The sequence below is a fragment of the Heloderma suspectum genome, chromosome 4 (assembly GCF_057233095.1).
Source record: "Heloderma suspectum isolate Gila_16-S chromosome 4, 16-S_ref, whole genome shotgun sequence".
In the NCBI taxonomy this organism is placed as follows: domain Eukaryota; kingdom Metazoa; phylum Chordata; class Lepidosauria; order Squamata; family Helodermatidae; genus Heloderma; species Heloderma suspectum.
The window spans coordinates 155,704,068-155,717,719 of record NC_139461.1 but is presented as its reverse complement, the minus strand read 5'-3'; positions in this window follow the sequence as shown (position 1 = coordinate 155,717,719).

Below are 13,652 nucleotides of genomic sequence, written 5' to 3'. Positions count from 1 at the left end.
CCCTCACTTGGGTCTTAACCCTAATTTTCTCTTTGGAATGAAACATTTCCCTGTCCACATGGTGTACTAACTGGCAGTATGTTATCCTCCGGATGGCCTACTCATTCTGTTTTACCAATCTAGGCTTCACCAAAACCCTGGTTACATCCTGGGAAGCCAAGTCTTCCCAACCCTAACCCTAATTTGAGTCTCAGACCTCATTTCCTTTTGGGACTGAAACATACCGCCGTCCACAGAGTGTACCAAATGTAAGTATGGAAGACATCTTGATGCCCCACTCAGTCTGATTCAGCAAGTTAGGCTTCACCAAGGACCCGTTTCCAACCTGGGAAGCCACATCTCCCCAACCCTAACCCTAACTTGAGACTTAACCTGATTTTCTTGTTGAAATGTAACAACCCCCCATCCTTATGTTCCACTAAAAGACAGTAGGCACACAATTCCTTTTGCCCTCTCAGTCTGTTTCACCATGCTTGGCTTCAGCAACACCCTGTTTCCATTCTGGGAAGCCATGTCTCCTGACCGATAACCCTAAATTGGGTCTTAACCCTAATTTTCTCTTTGGACTGAAACATTTCCCTGTCCACATGGTGTACTAACTGGCAGTATGTTATACTCCGGATGGCCAACTCAGTCCGTTTTACCAACCTAGGCTTCACCAAAACCCTGGTTACATCCTGGGAAGCCAAGTCTCCCCAACCCTAACCCTAATTTGAGTCTCAGGCCTCTTTTCCTTTTTGGACTGAAACATACCGCCGTCCACAGAGTGTACCAAAAGTAAGTATGGAAGACATCTTGATGCCCCACTCAGTCTGATTCAGCAAGTTAGGCTTCACCAAGGACCCGTTTCCAAGCTGGGAAGCCACATCTCCCCAACCCTAACCCTAACTTGAGACTTAACCTGATTTTCTTGTTGAAATGTAACAACCCCCCATCCTCATGTTGTACTAAAAGACAGTAGGCACACAATTCCTTTGGCCCTCTCAGTCTGTTTCACCATGCTTGGCTGCAGCAACACCCTGTTTCCATTCTGGGAAGCCATGTCTCCTGACAGCTAACCCTAACTTGGGTCTTAACCCTAATTTTCTCTTTGGACTGAAACATTTCCCTGTCCACATGGTGTACTAACTGGCAGTATGTTATACTCCTGAACGCCTACTCAGTCTGTTTTACCAATCTAGGCTTCACCAAAACCCTGGTTACATCCTGGGCAGCCAAGTCTCCCCAACCCTAACCCTACTTTGAGTCTCAGGCCTCATTTCCTTTTGGGACTGAAACATACCGCCGTCCACAGAGTGTACCAAATGTCAGTATGGAAGACATCTTGATGTCCCACTCAGTCTGATTCAGCAAGTTAAGCTTCACCAAGGACCCGTTTCCAACCTGGGAAGCCACATCTCCCCAACCCTAACCCTAACTTGAGACTTAACATGATTTTCTTGTTGAAATGTAACAACCCCCCATCCTCATGTTCTACTAAAAGACAGTAGGCACACAATTCCTTTGGCCCTCTCAGTCTGTTTCACCATGCTTGGCTTCAGCAACACCCTGTTTCCATTCTGGGAAGCCATGTCTCCTGACCGATAACCCTCACTTGGGTCTTAACCCTAATTTTCTCTTTGGAATGAAACATTTCCCTGTCCACATGGTGTACTAACTGGCAGTATGTTATCCTCCGGATGGCCTACTCATTCTGTTTTACCAATCTAGGCTTCACCAAAACCCTGGTTACATCCTGGGAAGCCAAGTCTTCCCAACCCTAACCCTAATTTGAGTCTCAGACCTCATTTCCTTTTGGGACTGAAACATACCGCCGTCCACAGAGTGTACCAAATGTAAGTATGGAAGACATCTTGATGCCCCACTCAGTCTGATTCAGCAAGTTAGGCTTCACCAAGGACCCGTTTCCAACCTGGGAAGCCACATCTCCCCAACCCTAACCCTAACTTGAGACTTAACCTGATTTTCTTGTTGAAATGTAACAACCCCCCATCCTTATGTTCCACTAAAAGACAGTAGGCACACAATTCCTTTTGCCCTCTCAGTCTGTTTCACCATGCTTGGCTTCAGCAACACCCTGTTTCCATTCTGGGAAGCCATGTCTCCTGACCGATAACCCTAACTTGGGTCTTAACCCTAATTTTTTCTTTGGACTGAAACATTTCCCTGTCCACATGGTGTACTAACTGGCAGTATGTTATACTCCGGATGGCCTACTCAGTCTGTTTTACCAATCTAGGCTTCACCAAAACCCTGGTTACATCCTGGGAAGCCAAGTCTCCCCAACCCTAACCCTAATTTGAGTCTCAACCCTCATTTCATTTTTGGACTGAAACATACCGCCGTCCACAGAGTGTAGCAAATGTCAGTATGGAAGACATCTTGATGTCCCACTCAGTCTGATTCAGCAAGTTAGGCTTCACCAAGGACCCGTTTCCAACCTGGGAAGCCACATCTCCCCAACCCTAACCCTAACTTGAGACTTAACCTGATTTTCTTGTGCAAATGTAACAAACCCCCATCCTCATGTTGTACTAAAAGACAGAAGGCACACAATTCCTTTGGCCCTCTCAGTCTGTTTCACCATGCTTGGCTTCAGCAACAGCCTGTTTCCATTCTGGGAAGCCATGTCTCCTGACAGCTAACCCTAACTTGGGTCTTAACCCTAATTTTCTCTTTGGACTGAAACATTTCCCTGTCCACATGGTGTACTAACTGGCAGTATGTTATCCTCCGGATGGCCTACTCAGTCTGTTTTACCAACCTAGGCTTCACCAAAACCCTGGTTACATCCTGGGAAGCCAAGTCTCCCCAACCCTAACCCTAATTTGAGTCTCAGGCCTCTTTTCCTTTTTGGACTGAAACATACTGCCGTCCACAGAGTGTACCAAATGTAAGTATGGAAGACATCTTGATGCCCCACTCAGTCTGATTCAGCAAGTTAGGCTTCACCAAGGACCCGTTTCCAACCTGGGAAGCCACATCTCCCCAACCCTAACCCTAACTTGAGACTTAACCTGATTTTCTTGTTGAAATGTAACAACCCCCCATCCTCATGTTGTACTAAAAGACAGTAGGCACACAATTCCTTTTGCCCTCTCAGTCTGTTTCACCATGCTTGGCTTCAGCAAAACCCTGTTTCCATTCTGGGAAGCCATGTCTCCTGACCGATAACCCTAACTTGGGTCTTAACCCTAATTTTCTCTTTGGACTGAAACATTTCCCTGTCCACATGGTGTACTAACTGGCAGTATGTTATACTCCGGAAGGCCTACGCAGTCTGTTTTACCAATCTAGGCTGCGCCAAAACCATGGTTACATCCTGGGAAGCCAAGTCTCCCCAAACCTAACCCTAATTTGAGTCTCAACCCTCATTTCCTTTTTGGACTGAAACATACTGCGGTCCACAGAGTGTACCAAATGTCAGTATGGAAGACATCTTGATGCCCCACTCAGTCTGATTCAGCAAGTTAAGCTTCACCAAGGACCCGTTTCCAACCTGGGAAGCCACATCTCCCCAACCCTAACCCTAACTTGAGACTCAACCTGATTTTCTTGTTGAAATGTAAGAACCCCCCATCCTCATGTTGTACTAAAAGACAGTAGGCACACAATTCCTTTGGCCCTCTCAGTCTGTTTCACCATGCTTGGCTTCAGCAACACCCTGTTTCCATTCTGGGAAGCCATGTCTCCTGACAGCTAACCCTAACTTGGGTCTTAACCCTAATTTTCTCTTTGGACTGAAACATTTCCCTGTCCACATGGTGTACTAACTGGCAGTATGTTATACTCCGGTTGGCCTACTCAGTCTGTTTTACCAATCTAGGCTTTGCCAAAACCCTGGTTACATCCTGGGAAGCCAAGTCGCCCCAACCCTAACCCTAATTTGAGTCTCAGGCCTAATTTCCTTTTTGGACTGAAACATACCGCCGTCCACAGAGTGTACCAAATGTCAGTATGGAAGACATCTTGATGTCCCAGTCAGTCTGATTCAGCAAGTTAGGCTTCACCAAGGACCCGTTTCCAACCTGGGAAGCCACATCTCCCCAACCCTAACCCTAACTTGAGACTTAACCTGATTTTCTTGTTGAAATGTAACAACCCCCCATCCTCATGTTGTACTAAAAGACAGTAGGCACACAATTCCTTTGGCCCTCTCAGTCTGTTTCACCATGCTTGGCTTCAGCAACACCCTGTTTCCATTCTGGGAAGCCATGTCTCCTGACAGCTAACCCTAACTTGGGTCTTAACCCTAATTTTCTCTTTGGACTGAAACATTTCCCTGTCCACATGGTGTACTAACTGGCAGTATGTTATACTCCTGAATGCCTACTCAGTCTGTTTTACCAATCTAGGCTTCACCAAAACCCTGGTTACATCCTGGGCAGCCAAGTCTCCCCAACCCTAACCCTACTTTGAGTCTCAGGCCTCATTTCCTTTTGGGACTGAAACATACCGCCGTCCACAGAGTGTACCAAATGTCAGTATGGAAGACATCTTGATGTCCCACTCAGTCTGATTCAGCAAGTTAAGCTTCACCAAGGACCCGTTTCCAACCTGGGAAGCCACATCTCCCCAACCCTAACCCTAACTTGAGACTTAACATGATTTTCTTGTTGAAATGTAACAACCCCCCATCCTCATGTTCTACTAAAAGACAGTAGGCACACAATTCCTTTGGCCCTCTCAGTCTGTTTCACCATGCTTGGCTTCAGCAACACCCTGTTTCCATTCTGGGAAGCCATGTCTCCTGACCGATAACCCTCACTTGGGTCTTAACCCTAATTTTCTCTTTGGAATGAAACATTTCCCTGTCCACATGGTGTACTAACTGGCAGTATGTTATCCTCCGGATGGCCTACTCATTCTGTTTTACCAATCTAGGCTTCACCAAAACCCTGGTTACATCCTGGGAAGCCAAGTCTTCCCAACCCTAACCCTAATTTGAGTCTCAGACCTCATTTCCTTTTGGGACTGAAACATACCGCCGTCCACAGAGTGTACCAAATGTAAGTATGGAAGACATCTTGATGCCCCACTCAGTCTGATTCAGCAAGTTAGGCTTCACCAAGGACCCGTTTCCAACCTGGGAAGCCACATCTCCCCAACCCTAACCCTAACTTGAGACTTAACCTGATTTTCTTGTTGAAATGTAACAACCCCCCATCCTTATGTTCCACTAAAAGACAGTAGGCACACAATTCCTTTTGCCCTCTCAGTCTGTTTCACCATGCTTGGCTTCAGCAACACCCTGTTTCCATTCTGGGAAGCCATGTCTCCTGACCGATAACCCTAACTTGGGTCTTAACCCTAATTTTTTCTTTGGACTGAAACATTTCCCTGTCCACATGGTGTACTAACTGGCAGTATGTTATACTCCGGATGGCCTACTCAGTCTGTTTTACCAATCTAGGCTTCACCAAAACCCTGGTTACATCCTGGGAAGCCAAGTCTCCCCAACCCTAACCCTAATTTGAGTCTCAACCCTCATTTCATTTTTGGACTGAAACATACCGCCGTCCACAGAGTGTAGCAAATGTCAGTATGGAAGACATCTTGATGTCCCACTCAGTCTGATTCAGCAAGTTAGGCTTCACCAAGGACCCGTTTCCAACCTGGGAAGCCACATCTCCCCAACCCTAACCCTAACTTGAGACTTAACCTGATTTTCTTGTGCAAATGTAACAAACCCCCATCCTCATGTTGTACTAAAAGACAGAAGGCACACAATTCCTTTGGCCCTCTCAGTCTGTTTCACCATGCTTGGCTTCAGCAACAGCCTGTTTCCATTCTGGGAAGCCATGTCTCCTGACAGCTAACCCTAACTTGGGTCTTAACCCTAATTTTCTCTTTGGACTGAAACATTTCCCTGTCCACATGGTGTACTAACTGGCAGTATGTTATCCTCCGGATGGCCTACTCAGTCTGTTTTACCAACCTAGGCTTCACCAAAACCCTGGTTACATCCTGGGAAGCCAAGTCTCCCCAACCCTAACCCTAATTTGAGTCTCAGGCCTCTTTTCCTTTTTGGACTGAAACATACTGCCGTCCACAGAGTGTACCAAATGTAAGTATGGAAGACATCTTGATGCCCCACTCAGTCTGATTCAGCAAGTTAAGCTTCACCAAGGACCCGTTTCCAACCTGGGAAGCCACATCTCCCCAACCCTAACCCTAACTTGAGACTCAACCTGATTTTCTTGTTGAAATGTAAGAACCCCCCATCCTCATGTTGTACTAAAAGACAGTAGGCACACAATTCCTTTGGCCCTCTCAGTCTGTTTCACCATGCTTGGTTTCAGCAACACCCTGTTTCCATTCTGGGAAGCCATGTCTCCTGACAGCTAACCCTAACTTGGGTCTTAACCCTAATTTTCTCTTTGGACTGAAACATTTCCCTGTCCACATGGTGTACTAACTGGCAGTATGTTATACTCCGGTTGGCCTACTCAGTCTGTTTTACCAATCTAGGCTTTGCCAAAACCCTGGTTACATCCTGGGAAGCCAAGTCGCCCCAACCCTAACCCTAATTTGAGTCTCAGGCCTAATTTCCTTTTTGGACTGAAACATACCGCCGTCCACAGAGTGTACCAAATGTCAGTATGGAAGACATCTTGATGTCCCACTCAGTCTGATTCAGCAAGTTAGGCTTCACCAAGGACCCGTTTCCAACCTGGGAAGCCACATCTCCCCAACCCTAACCCTAACTTGAGACTCAACCTGATTTTCTTGTGCAAATGTAACAAACCCCCATCCTCATGTTGTACTAAAAGACAGTAGGCACAAAATTCCGTGGGCCCTCTCAGTCTGTTTCACCATGCTTGGCTTCAGCAACACCCTGTTTCCATTCTGGGAAGCCATGTCTCCTGACAGCTAACCCTAACTTGGGTCTTAACCCTAATTTTCTCTTTGGACTGAAATATTTCCCTGTCCACATGGTGTACTAACTGGCAGTATGTTATACTCCGGAAGGCCTACTCAGTCTGTTTTACCAATCTAGGCTTCGCCAAAACCCTGGTTACATCCTGGGAAGCCAAGTCTCCCCAACCCTAACCCTAATTTGAGTCTCAACCCTCATTTCCTTTTTGGACTGAAACATACTGCGGTCCACAGAGTGTACCAAATGTCAGTATGGAAGACATCTTGATGCCCCACTCAGTCTGATTCAGCAAGTTAAGCTTCACCAAGGACCCGTTTCCAACCTGGGAAGCCACATCTCCCCAACCCTAACCCTAACTTGAGACTCAACCTGATTTTCTTGTTGAAATGTAACAACCCCCCATCCTCATGTTGTACTAAAAGACAGTAGGCACACAATTCCTTTGGCCCTCTCAGTCTGTTTCACCATGCTTGGCTTCAGCAACACCCTGTTTCCATTCTGGGAAGCCATGTCTCCTGACCGATAACCCTAACTTGGGTCTTAACCCTAATTTTCTCTTTGGACTGAAACATTTCCCTGTCCACATGGTGTACTAACTGGCAGTATGTTATACTCCGGTTGGCCTACTCAGTCTGTTTTACCAATCTAGGCTTTGCCAAAACCCTGGTTACATCCTGGGCAGCCAAGTCTCCCCAACCCTAACCCTACTTTGAGTCTCAGGCCTCATTTCCTTTTGGGACTGAAACATACCGCCGTCCACAGAGTGTACCAAATGTCAGTATGGAAGACATCTTGATGTCCCACTCAGTCTGATTCAGCAAGTTAAGCTTCACCAAGGACCCGTTTCCAACCTGGGAAGCCACATCTCCCCAACCCTAACCCTAACTTGAGACTTAACCTGATTTTCTTGTTGAAATGTAACAACCCCCCATCCTCATGTTCTACTAAAAGACAGTAGGCACACAATTCCTTTGGCCCTCTCAGTCTGTTTCACCATGCTTGGCTTCAGCAACACCCTGTTTCCATTCTGGGAAGCCATGTCTCCTGACCGATAACCCTCACTTGGGTCTTAACCCTAATTTTCTCTTTGGAATGAAACATTTCCCTGTCCACATGGTGTACTAACTGGCAGTATGTTATCCTCCGGATGGCCTACTCAGTCTGTTTTACCAACCTAGGCTTCACCAAAACCCTGGTTACATCCTGGGAAGCCAAGTCTCCCCAACCCTAACCCTAATTTGAGTCTCAGGCCTCTTTTCCTTTTTGGACTGAAACATACTGCCGTCCACAGAGTGTACCAAATGTAAGTATGGAAGACATCTTGATGCCCCACTCAGTCTGATTCAGCAAGTTAGGCTTCACCAAGGACCCGTTTCCAACCTGGGAAGCCACATCTCCCCAACCCTAACCCTAACTTGAGACTTAACCTGATTTTCTTGTTGAAATGTAACAACCCCCCATCCTCATGTTCCACTAAAAGACAGTAGGCACACAATTCCTTTTGCCCTCTCAGTCTGTTTCACCATGCTTGGCTTCAGCAAAACCCTGTTTCCATTCTGGGAAGCCATGTCTCCTGACCGATAACCCTAACTTGGGTCTTAACCCTAATTTTCTCTTTGGACTGAAACATTTCCCTGTCCACATGGTGTACTAACTGGCAGTATGTTATACTCCGGAAGGCCTACGCAGTCTGTTTTACCAATCTAGGCTGCGCCAAAACCATGGTTACATCCTGGGAAGCCAAGTCTCCCCAAACCTAACCCTAATTTGAGTCTCAACCCTCATTTCCTTTTTGGACTGAAACATACTGCGGTCCACAGAGTGTACCAAATGTAAGTATGGAAGACATCTTGATGCCCCACTCAGTCTGATTCAGCAAGTTAAGCTTCACCAAGGACCCGTTTCCAACCTGGGAAGCCACATCTCCCCAACCCTAACCCTAACTTGAGACTCAACCTGATTTTCTTGTTGAAATGTAAGAACCCCCCATCCTCATGTTGTACTAAAAGACAGTAGGCACACAATTCCTTTGGCCCTCTCAGTCTGTTTCACCATGCTTGGCTTCAGCAACACCCTGTTTCCATTCTGGGAAGCCATGTCTCCTGACAGCTAACCCTAACTTGGGTCTTAACCCTAATTTTCTCTTTGGACTGAAACATTTCCCTGTCCACATGGTGTACTAACTGGCAGTATGTTATACTCCGGTTGGCCTACTCAGTCTGTTTTACCAATCTAGGCTTTGCCAAAACCCTGGTTACATCCTGGGAAGCCAAGTCGCCCCAACCCTAACCCTAATTTGAGTCTCAGGCCTAATTTCCTTTTTGGACTGAAACATACCGCCGTCCACAGAGTGTACCAAATGTCAGTATGGAAGACATCTTGATGTCCCACTCAGTCTGATTCAGCAAGTTAGGCTTCACCAAGGACCCGTTTCCAAGCTGGGAAGCCACATCTCCCCAACCCTAACCCTAACTTGAGACTTAACCTGATTTTCTTGTTGAAATGTAACAACCCCCCATCCTCATGTTGTACTAAAAGACAGTAGGCACACAATTCCTTTGGCCCTCTCAGTCTGTTTCACCATGCTTGGCTTCAGCAACACCCTGTTTCCATTCTGGGAAGCCATGTCTCCTGACAGCTAACCCTAACTTGGGTCTTAACCCTAATTTTCTCTTTGGACTGAAACATTTCCCTGTCCACATGGTGTACTAACTGGCAGTATGTTATACTCCTGAATGCCTACTCAGTCTGTTTTACCAATCTAGGCTTCACCAAAACCCTGGTTACATCCTGGGCAGCCAAGTCTCCCCAACCCTAACCCTACTTTGAGTCTCAGGCCTCATTTCCTTTTGGGACTGAAACATACCGCCGTCCACAGAGTGTACCAAATGTCAGTATGGAAGACATCTTGATGTCCCACTCAGTCTGATTCAGCAAGTTAAGCTTCACCAAGGACCCGTTTCCAACCTGGGAAGCCACATCTCCCCAACCCTAACCCTAACTTGAGACTTAACATGATTTTCTTGTTGAAATGTAACAACCCCCCATCCTCATGTTCTACTAAAAGACAGTAGGCACACAATTCCTTTGGCCCTCTCAGTCTGTTTCACCATGCTTGGCTTCAGCAACACCCTGTTTCCATTCTGGGAAGCCATGTCTCCTGACCGATAACCCTCACTTGGGTCTTAACCCTAATTTTCTCTTTGGAATGAAACATTTCCCTGTCCACATGGTGTACTAACTGGCAGTATGTTATCCTCCGGATGGCCTACTCATTCTGTTTTACCAATCTAGGCTTCACCAAAACCCTGGTTACATCCTGGGAAGCCAAGTCTTCCCAACCCTAACCCTAATTTGAGTCTCAGACCTCATTTCCTTTTGGGACTGAAACATACCGCCGTCCACAGAGTGTACCAAATGTAAGTATGGAAGACATCTTGATGCCCCACTCAGTCTGATTCAGCAAGTTAGGCTTCACCAAGGACCCGTTTCCAACCTGGGAAGCCACATCTCCCCAACCCTAACCCTAACTTGAGACTTAACCTGATTTTCTTGTTGAAATGTAACAACCCCCCATCCTTATGTTCCACTAAAAGACAGTAGGCACACAATTCCTTTTGCCCTCTCAGTCTGTTTCACCATGCTTGGCTTCAGCAACACCCTGTTTCCATTCTGGGAAGCCATGTCTCCTGACCGATAACCCTAACTTGGGTCTTAACCCTAATTTTTTCTTTGGACTGAAACATTTCCCTGTCCACATGGTGTACTAACTGGCAGTATGTTATACTCCGGATGGCCTACTCAGTCTGTTTTACCAATCTAGGCTTCACCAAAACCCTGGTTACATCCTGGGAAGCCAAGTCTCCCCAACCCTAACCCTAATTTGAGTCTCAACCCTCATTTCATTTTTGGACTGAAACATACCGCCGTCCACAGAGTGTAGCAAATGTCAGTATGGAAGACATCTTGATGTCCCACTCAGTCTGATTCAGCAAGTTAGGCTTCACCAAGGACCCGTTTCCAACCTGGGAAGCCACATCTCCCCAACCCTAACCCTAACTTGAGACTTAACCTGATTTTCTTGTGCAAATGTAACAAACCCCCATCCTCATGTTGTACTAAAAGACAGAAGGCACACAATTCCTTTGGCCCTCTCAGTCTGTTTCACCATGCTTGGCTTCAGCAACAGCCTGTTTCCATTCCGGGAAGCCATGTCTCCTGACCGATAACCCTAACTTGGGTCTTAACCCTAATTTTCTCTTTGGACTGAAACATTTCCCTGTCCACATGGTGTACTAACTGGCAGTATGTTATCCTCCGGATGGCCTACTCAGTCTGTTTTACCAACCTAGGCTTCACCAAAACCCTGGTTACATCCTGGGAAGCCAAGTCTCCCCAACCCTAACCCTAATTTGAGTCTCAGGCCTCTTTTCCTTTTTGGACTGAAACATACTGCCGTCCACAGAGTGTACCAAATGTAAGTATGGAAGACATCTTGATGCCCCACTCAGTCTGATTCAGCAAGTTAGGCTTCACCAAGGACCCGTTTCCAACCTGGGAAGCCACATCTCCCCAACCCTAACCCTAACTTGAGACTTAACCTGATTTTCTTGTTGAAATGTAACAACCCCCCATCCTCATGTTGTACTAAAAGACAGTAGGCACACAATTCCTTTTGCCCTCTCAGTCTGTTTCACCATGCTTGGCTTCAGCAAAACCCTGTTTCCATTCTGGGAAGCCATGTCTCCTGACCGATAACCCTCACTTGGGTCTTAACCCTAATTTTCTCTTTGGAATGAAACATTTCCCTGTCCACATGGTGTACTAACTGGCAGTATGTTATACTCCGGAAGGCCTACGCAGTCTGTTTTACCAATCTAGGCTTCGCCAAAACCATGGTTACATCCTGGGAAGCCAAGTCTCCCCAAACCTAACCCTAATTTGAGTCTCAACCCTCATTTCCTTTTTGGACTGAAACATACTGCGGTCCACAGAGTGTACCAAATGTAAGTATGGAAGACATCTTGATGCCCCACTCAGTCTGATTCAGCAAGTTAAGCTTCACCAAGGACCCGTTTCCAACCTGGGAAGCCACATCTCCCCAACCCTAACCCTAACTTGAGACTCAACCTGATTTTCTTGTTGAAATGTAAGAACCCCCCATCCTCATGTTGTACTAAAAGACAGTAGGCACACAATTCCTTTGGCCCTCTCAGTCTGTTTCACCATGCTTGGCTTCAGCAACACCCTGTTTCCATTCTGGGAAGCCATGTCTCCTGACAGCTAACCCTAACTTGGGTCTTAACCCTAATTTTCTCTTTGGACTGAAACATTTCCCTGTCCACATGGTGTACTAACTGGCAGTATGTTATACTCCGGTTGGCCTACTCAGTCTGTTTTACCAATCTAGGCTTTGCCAAAACCCTGGTTACATCCTGGGAAGCCAAGTCGCCCCAACCCTAACCCTAATTTGAGTCTCAGGCCTAATTTCCTTTTTGGACTGAAACATACCGCCGTCCACAGAGTGTACCAAATGTCAGTATGGAAGACATCTTGATGTCCCACTCAGTCTGATTCAGCAAGTTAGGCTTCACCAAGGACCCGATTCCAAGCTGGGAAGCCACATCTCCCCAACCCTAACCCTAACTTGAGACTTAACCTGATTTTCTTGTTGAAATGTAACAACCCCCCATCCTCATGTTGTACTAAAAGACAGTAGGCACACAATTCCTTTTGCCCTCTCAGTCTGTTTCACCATGCTTGGCTTCAGCAACACCCTGTTTCCATTCTGGGAAGCCATGTCTCCTGACAGCTAACCCTAACTTGGGTCTTAACCCTAATTTTCTCTTTGGACTGAAACATTTCCCTGTCCACATGGTGTACTAACTGGCAGTATGTTATACTCCTGAATGCCTACTCAGTCTGTTTTACCAATCTAGGCTTCACCAAAACCCTGGTTACATCCTGGGCAGCCAAGTCTCCCCAACCCTAACCCTACTTTGAGTCTCAGGCCTCATTTCCTTTTGGGACTGAAACATACCGCCGTCCACAGAGTGTACCCAATGTCAGTATGGAAGACATCTTGATGTCCCACTCAGTCTGATTCAGCAAGTTAAGCTTCACCAAGGACCCGTTTCCAACCTGGGAAGCCACATCTCCCCAACCCTAACCCTAACTTGAGACTTAACATGATTTTCTTGTTGAAATGTAACAACCCCCCATCCTCATGTTCTACTAAAAGACAGTAGGCACACAATTCCTTTGGCCCTCTCAGTCTGTTTCACCATGCTTGGCTTCAGCAACACCCTGTTTCCATTCTGGGAAGCCATGTCTCCTGACCGATAACCCTCACTTGGGTCTTAACCCTAATTTTCTCTTTGGAATGAAACATTTCCCTGTCCACATGGTGTACTAACTGGCAGTATGTTATCCTCCGGATGGCCTACTCATTCTGTTTTACCAATCTAGGCTTCACCAAAACCCTGGTTACATCCTGGGAAGCCAAGTCTTCCCAACCCTAACCCTAATTTGAGTCTCAGACCTCATTTCCTTTTGGGACTGAAACATACCGCCGTCCACAGAGTGTACCAAATGTAAGTATGGAAGACATCTTGATGCCCCACTCAGTCTGATTCAGCAAGTTAGGCTTCACCAAGGACCCGTTTCCAACCTGGGAAGCCACATCTCCCCAACCCTAACCCTAACTTGAGACTTAACCTGATTTTCTTGTTGAAATGTAACAACCCCCCATCCTTATGTTCCACTAAAAGAC